The 8647-nt window shown below is 37.4% G+C and overlaps 1 pseudogene; it reads left to right on the top strand.

Annotated features, from left to right (window-relative positions):
• Positions 1–6086: 6086 nt before the first annotated feature.
• Positions 6087–6975, top strand: LOC103742678 (annotated as a pseudogene).
• Positions 6976–8647: the final 1672 nt, after the last annotated feature.

Here is an 8647-nt window from a genome sequence, read left to right as displayed (position 1 = left end):
CATAATTTGATACAGACAACACACTAAAACCACAAGAAACAACCAACATCTCTTTTGTCATTAAAAAATAGTTGGCTAAAGACATAATGCACTTAGATGACGATTCTGGGTCTCAGACAGTAACAAACTGTTCGATGTCATGTGTAGTAAGTTGAGGTGACAGGATTAAATACTAAATTAGGAGACCCTATATGAGATGCACTGAACTCATTTATTGTATCCCAGACATCAGAAGGTTCTGGACATCAGCAGAAATCTCAAAATCTTAGCCACAGAAATATACCAGGCTTGTGTTTGAAAGTTCTGTGGTCTACTAAGTCAGAACCGAATCAAGATATGAGATTGTGAGGGATAAAATAAACATGGAGGGAGAACGTGGAAAGCTTCAAGAAAATCCAAGGTGACAAAAAGTCAGTGATATGTGACCATGTGTCTACTCTTTCTGTGATCTTAGCCTATAATCTACAGCCATCAGTCATACAATGAAATCACCTGCTTTGATTTTTGATATACCAGGAAAAGAGAAGGGGGGGAGAGAAGGAGGCATTCACATGCACACAAATGCACACACACAGAGCAAGAGACAAAAACAAAAAGAGACACAGAGAAATAAAGAGGCAGAGGGAGGAGGAAATGCTGCTCATCATTCTAACTGGAGGAAAACTGGAAGCATTCCCACTAAAATCAGGAACCAGACAAGGATGTCCCCTGTATCCACTCCTTTTCAACATAGTGCTTCAAACTTCTGCAAGAGAAATAAGACAGAAGAAGGAAATTAAAGGAGCACTAATTGGAAAAGAACAGCTTAAACTATCACTTTTTGCAGATGATATGACACTATACCTAAGAGACACCAAAAGTTCCACCACAAACGTTCTAGAACTGACCAACACTTTCAGTATAGTGCCAGGTTATGAAAAAAATCTACAAATATCAGTAGCCCTTTTTCTATATGCCAATAACAAGCTATTGGAGAAAGAATGCAGAGAAATTCTCCCATTCACAATTGCTGCAAAAAATATCTTGGAATAAATCGGATCAAAGACACCAAAGATCTCTACAATGAAAATTTTGAATCATTAAAAAAGACATTAAGGAAGACACTAGCAGATGGAAGGACCTCCTGTGCTCATGGATTGGAAGAATCAATATTGTGAAAATGACCACTCTACCAAAAGCAATATGTCAATTCAATACAATCCCAATCCAAATCCCCATGATATACTTCACATAATCAGGAAAAAAATCCTTAAACTCATATGGAAGCACAAAAGACTCAGGATAACCAAAGCAAACCTCAGCACAAACAGCAACACTGAGGCATTACTATACCAGATCTCAGAGTACACTACAGAGAAATAGTATTAAAAACAGCATGGCACTGGCACAAAAACAGACACATAGATCATGGGAATATCATTGAAGATCCAGACCAGAGTACACACAATTTCAGCCACCTGATATTTGATAAAGGTGCCAAGACCACACAATGGAGGCAAGACAGCATCTTCAACAAATGGTGCTTCCAAAACTGGATCTCTACCTGTAGAAGAATGAAACTAGATCCTTATTTTTCACCTTGCACAAAAGTCAACTCCAAATGGATCAAAGACCTCAATGTAAAACTGGAAGCCCTGAAACTATTAGAAGAAAATATTGGCAGTAACTTACAAGATATAGGTGTGGGAAAGGATTTTCTAGGGACAGAAGTTGCTCAGGAATTAAGGTCAGCAATCAATAAGTGGGACCTCATTAAACTAAAAAGCTTCTGTACAGCAAAAGAAATCATTAGAAAAGTGAAGAGAAAACCCACAAAATTGGAAAAATCTTTACCAGTGACACATCTGACAGCTGTTTAACATCAAGAATATATAAAGAACCAAAAAAAATTAAGAAACCAAATGACCCAATTAAAAGATGTGCTAAAGATCTAAACAGAGAGTTCTCAAAGGAAGAAATATGACTAAGACCCAATCAGACTGGCTAGGATCAAGAGAACAAATGATACCAAATGCTGGCAAGGATGTGGATAAAGGGGAACACTCATTCAGTGCTGGTGGTATGGCAAACTAGAGCAACCTCTATGGAAAACAGTCTGGAGAACTCTCAAAACACTAAAAATGAACCTACCATATGACTCGGTTTTAGCACTCCCTCGCATACACCCAAAGGACTCATCATATTGTAAAGACACTTGTACAACCATGTTTGTTGCTGCTGTTTTCACAATAGCTAAGAGCTGGAAGCAACCTAAGTGACCCTCAACTGACTACTGGTTAACAAAAATGTGGTATATTTACAAAGGGAGTTCTATTCAGCAGTAAAGAAAGATGAAATAATGAAATTTGCAAGTGAATGGATGGATCTAGAAACTGTTATACTAAGTGAAGTAACACAGACTCAGTAAAACAAACATGTGTTTTCCCTCATATGTGGATCCTAACACCAAATCCTTTTATATTCTAAGTATGTTTAATAAGATGATGCTATACAGCAGTCCCTTCTGCATGAAAAATCTACCATCTTCACGACCTCATCTGAGCCTGATCACTAAACATCATTACAATTGGGCTTGTTGACATTTGTGCTCATTCATTAAAGGGGGCCAAGCAGGGTCATTAGGCCCTCACTGGAGCATCCAGCCACTCTTCTCAGCAAACTGTATGTAATTTGACCCTAATCACGCATGGCCTCCTGGATTTGGGGAAGGCTTAATTATACAATCTGGGGAAGAGTTGGAAGAGAAGCCATGGCCCATGCTGAGTAAAGGCTTTGAAGTGTGCATATGCTCAGCAACCCCTCAGCTATCTTGGTAAGTGAGCTCAATAAATTCACTGGTTTCCCAGTAAAACTTTAATCAAAATTGGCTTGACACTAGAAACTTGAAAAGGACTAAGTATTGCTTAGCGGACTAAGCATTTCTTAGCATCTCCAGGAAAAGAAGTCTCACAACATATGGAAATTTTATTTGCTAATACTATTATGTCTCATAATTATTTAAGAAAAAAAGAAAATGAGAACGTAAAAATGTTAAAAGGATATGGGAATGGAGATATTTTGCAAAATTTACAGAAAAAATGAGAAAGCGTAAGCAAGCTATGAAGGTCTGTTTAGGTTTGTTATGATATATAAAGGATGACACAAAAATAATATACATATAATCTTAAAAACTCTATGGTCATAGTTTAGTGAACTAGTTTAAGGAACAAAATATAGATCTAGTCAAAGTTTATCTGAGAATGTTTGTTTTAGGCAAGTCTTATCTACATAGCACATGATAATTAAAAGTACCAGACTGGTGGAACTAACCTTATTTAGCAGGCATAGTTTGAGGCCCATAATAATGTGGTCAGAGGTACTTAAAGGACAATTTTTGCCCCTTGACCTCCAAGGTCAACTAACTTCCAAGGGACTATGAAACATTTCTCAAAATGTTCTGTAACTGTGGTGAGTCACCTGTTCTCTTGTTCAGGGAGGATATGGAGACACCACGAGATGGACTTGAACAGTGTCCAGTCTACAAAGAGGAGCATCAACTCAGAGTAAACATCCCACTAATGCTTCCGAATGAAGCCAGTCATGGTGAAGCAGGACCTTTGACTTTTCTTCACATAGATGGAACTGGTCAAAGAACATAGGTGGAACTGGTAAAAGAAAGGAGCCAGGAGCTCCTCCCAAACCCATGTGACCCCTGAGGAAGAGATCCTCAAATGACCTGAAGAGTAAAAATAAATCGGTTCATTTGGGCCAACTGTATAGTCTTAAACACCCAAAATAAAGTATAACCAAAGAGTAAAGTCATCAGTATACTTCTTTAAGAGTTCAAGGGATTACACTTCCCAGACATTAGGCTTAAATCTATATAAAATGTTATTTAGAAAATTATTTCTCATTGATGATTTTTTTCTAAGCAGAAAGTGCTGCTTAGATGTAAGATTTCAAATCCAATACTGTTGTGCCCACCTGTAGCTAAAGGAGACAACCAGCTATTGTCTAAAATGATGGATAAATTTCTTTTTTCTCCCTGTCTAAAAGCCTTTGAGAGGGAATTGACACTGATTCTAACCACTCTGACGGCTATCAAAATACCTGAAAGCAAATCCTGATTCCATCACTCTAGAGTCCAGACTTGGAAGACCAAAGAAAAATGAGTGGTAACTCAATAGAAGGATGCTTTTGGAAGCCTTTCTCAAGAAATTCCAATGGACTTTCATGTGAACATTTCAAAACTGGCAAATTAGGTTGAATTTGTTTGAAAGAGTGTGTAAAAGACCAGATGGTGATGACAGCCATTCACATTAAGTACACAATAGTTTTCCCCTTTTTTCTATTTTTAACTGAATACTTGTGCACTTCATACATTACCTTTTTGTCAAATTTATGCCCCCTCCCTATCTGCACCCTCCCATAGGCCCTCCTCTGCTGGATTTCATGCATTCTGTTATACATGTTGAGGCCTATCAAGACAAGTTTGTGTTCCCAAATGTCCCTTGATGTGAGTTCATTCCCTGAAGACTGATCAGCTTGTCACACCCTTAAAAAAGACCAACTGTCCCTTAATCCATCAGTGACAATAATTACTCAGCTAAGGTGAAGGTTCTTACCCATTTCCCTAGGTCTATGCTGGATTGTTGTCTGGTTTGAGTCTATGTGGGTCTTATGCATGCAGTCACCATTCCTGTAAGTTGATTTGAGAAAGTTCCCAGAAGCCTAGAAAATGTTTCCTTCTGGTCATCCACAACCCCTTTTTCTTACAGTCTTTCTGTCACCTCTTCTACAATGGTCCATGAGCCTTGGGTGGCAGAAGTTTCATATGGGAATCCTATCCAAGAACATACATACACTCTGTTGTCTCTAAGTCTCTGTTTCTCTATATTTTGGACAGTTATGATTTTCTGCCTTGATCACCATCTGTTGCATGAGACAGTTTTGCTGGTGATAATTGAGAGATTCATTAATATTCACTCTGCCTCCTGTTCCTCTATGTTCTCTTAGCCTTAGGTGTAGAAGTTGCATTGTAGATATGTCACACAGGGCTGTGCATCTCACAGACACTTATTCTCTGTGTTTGACCAGTGGTGGAAGTTTGTAATATTCTCCATCTGTTGCAAAAAGAATCTCCTTTGACGAGTGCTGAGAGGTATTCTCACCGTCATACTGCTCTTCAAAGTTATGTGAGTTAGCCATTTTCTGTTTGATTTTGCTATTTTACCTATAAATATCAACTGCTAGAAAAGAGTTGGTGCCATTGCCTTAGAACATGATAATATTTTCTGCTTTTTCATTTCATTAAAAATTTCATAAGATTTTTAATATTTCAGTGTATTTCTTACTCTCATATTTTTCTGAAAAGACTAAACTTTTACTGTGCACATGTATTAAATATCTGTAATGTTGTTAGTATTCTAATCTTGTCCAGTTGGGTCTCTTAAAAGGGTACAGTGCAGAAGGTTTTTCAAGATTTGAATTATTGTCAAAATGTGTATCCATCTGACGTATACACATATATTTCAGTTTTATTTATTGTTGTAAATATATGATGTCCATGTTCATAGTCAGAAGACTTGTAAGAGCAAGACATGATGATTATGTGTTTGAGAACAGCTTGGGACACATAATGTGTTCAAGGACAGATGAAGTGTTCAGCAACGTCTCAATGTCAATTGCCTTGGAATGAATTTTTCTGTATGAAACTGTGTGTTTTGACAATGAAATGGAGATCTTTTTAAACGTTGGAAGCTCATTTAATTTTATGTCTTACAGAGTTTATAATGAGTAAAAGATTGTGTTGGAAAACCCTTGTAATTGAAGTACTCAGGAGGATGGGGCAAGAAAATTGCCTGAACCATGATTTCAACTCTATCCAGGCCAATATAGTGATTGCTAATATTAAAAATAACAAATATATATGTATTATCATTGTATTTGATTATACGTATGTATGTATGTATCTACTTGTCTACTGAAAAATTGTTCAGTGTACTACAAAATGATGTTATTATTTTCATTTTTCTGATCATTCTGATTTTGAAGATGTCAGTAATATAAAATCACAAAATCTAACCCTTGTCTCAGAATTCAATCTCATGGGATTCTCTGAGGACCCAGAACTTCAGCCCATCCTGTTTGTAATGTTTCTGTCCATGTACCTGATTACAGTGCATATCATCTTGACTGTCAGCACTAACTCTGACCCCCACACCCATATGTATTTTTCCTCTCCACCCTGTCCTGGGCTGACATTGGCATCATCTCCACCACCATTCCAAAGTTAATTCTGAACATCCAAAGTCAGAGCACAGTCATCTCCTATATAGGTTGCCTCACCCAGATGTCTCTTTTTGTCATTTTTGGATGTATAGATGTCATGCTTCTGACTGTGATGGCCTATGACCGATTTGTGGCCATCTGCCATCCCTTGAATTTCTCAGTTATCATGAATACTCACTTTTGTGTTGTTTTCATTCTTGTGTCTATTTTCTTTAGCTTTGTGGAAACACAGTTGCAACTTTTGATTGCATTACAGATGAGGAATTTCAATGGTGTGGAAATTTATCATTTCTTCTATGACCCTTCTCAGGTCTTTAATCTTTCTTGTTCTGACACCTTCACAAATAACGTAGTTCATATTTGGTTGGTATACTATATGGTATGTTTCCCATCTCAGGGATCCTTCTGTCTTACTATAAAATTGTTTCTTCCATTCTAAGCATGTCATCCTTGGGTGGGACATATAAAGCTTTCTCCAACTGTGGGTCTCATCTGTTGGTAGTTTGCTTATTTTGGGGAGCAGAGACTGGACTATATGTTGGAATGACTATATCAGATTCACCCAGGAACAATACTATGTCCTCAATGATATTAACAGTTGTAACCCCTATCCTGAATCGCTTCATCTACAGCCTGAGGAACAGGGACATGAAAAGTGCCTTGAGAAGGTGCTGCAGTATCAGGATTTATGGCATTCATTTCTAATATACTTTTGAAAATGCATTAAGTTGGGTGGGGACAGTGAGGGGAGGTGTGGATAGTGGAGGGTATCTAAATACCATCAAACTATACTATAAGAAAATCACAAAAATTCAATGAAAAATGAAATTAAGAATAAAATTAATATGTATGTAATGGTTATGCTTTTCACTATGTTTCATAACACACTGGAATTGATCAGGTTTGAGGAGGAAAGAATGTGACTTATATTAAATGGCTATAGATTCCACTATGAAAGATGAGAAATTTCTAGAGATGGATGATAATAATGGTCACTAAACTGAAGTGCAAATTTATGAATAGATAGAATGTTAATGTTTATATATAAGTATATGTATTTGTGTGTGCAGTCACTGCATATGAGTACAGGTCAGAGAACAATTGTCAGGAGTCAGTTCTTTCCTTTTACAACCCAACCAGTCCCCTGTCCCCCTGCAGGTCATCATTCCCCTCCCCAAATCTTCTTCCTTCTGTTTTCATATCACATGTTCAGTTGCCTTTTTAGGGTCCCAGAAAAATGGAGATAAAGTCTACAGATTGTCCACACCCAGCAACCACACCATGCTCACTCTCTTTATCAACATGCCCCAGAAGAACTGTGCTTTTGTGATAATTTATGGCCTAACTGACATGTCTGTTACATAAGCTTATGATTTACATTAGAGTTTGATCATTGTATTACACATCCCATGTGTTTTGGCAAACATGGGATACACCACCATTTCAGTATCATGGAGAATATTTTCTTTCTTGCAAAAATCTGTAATCTATCAATTTGCCCTTCCCTTTCTCAGTTTCTGATAACCACTTTTTAAAAAAATATATGCATAGTTTTCCAAAAGCAAATAAGTGTCCTTCACTAATTCTCAAGACTTCATGGTAATTTCCCTTAATACTAATTAAAAATCCAGTCTGTAGATATGATAAAATTTGTTCTCCTGCTGAAGAGCATTGCTATAAACATCTATGGACAGGGTTTTGTGTGGATGTAAATTTCCATGCAGTAATTTTCCATACATATTTGATTTTGTGAAAAATCAGATCATCTTCCAAATGACTGTAACACTGAGTCTACGGCAGCAATGGTGAGAGCTCCTATTATTTGTGGCCTTCCTAGAATACATGTCACAGGTATTTATGATTATAGCTAGTGTAATAAATGAAGAGAGATAGTGCTATACATCTTCTGATCTGCAAAGAAATCTGCCCTCTGAGATGCCAGCAGACAGAAAGTGGCATTTGAGAGAAAATGAAAAAATAATTGAAGAAGTAATCAATGTCTTGGTCAAGGCAGGACTGAGGGATCAACGCCATCCTGTCTTTTGTGCTGAATTGCTTCATTCCTTCACTTGTAACATCGATGTCAACATTAGAAAACATAAGTGAAAGCCAAGTGTGGTCCCACCAGAGGCCCAGGCTGGACCTGTAATAGCATCAGTCTGGTGACTAAAACAGGAGGGCAGGAGTCTGAGGCTATACTCCCTTTCATTTTGAGACCTTATCTCAAAAAGCAAAGATAAAATTTCAATCAAGGAAATAAAAATAAATTAATGCCCAACATGTTAGCATGTGTTTTAGAAGTAGAAAGAACCTTGGGGAGGAAACAAACCGCCGTCCTGCTGCCTGTTGCCTGAGGTCATTGAGTCAAACCTGAATG

The sequence above is a fragment of the Nannospalax galili genome, unplaced genomic scaffold (genome assembly GCF_000622305.1).
Source record: "Nannospalax galili isolate Female #2095 unplaced genomic scaffold, S.galili_v1.0 scaffold2170, whole genome shotgun sequence".
NCBI classification, from domain to species: domain Eukaryota; kingdom Metazoa; phylum Chordata; class Mammalia; order Rodentia; family Spalacidae; genus Nannospalax; species Nannospalax galili.
This window is presented reverse-complemented; position numbering and strand designations above follow the sequence as displayed.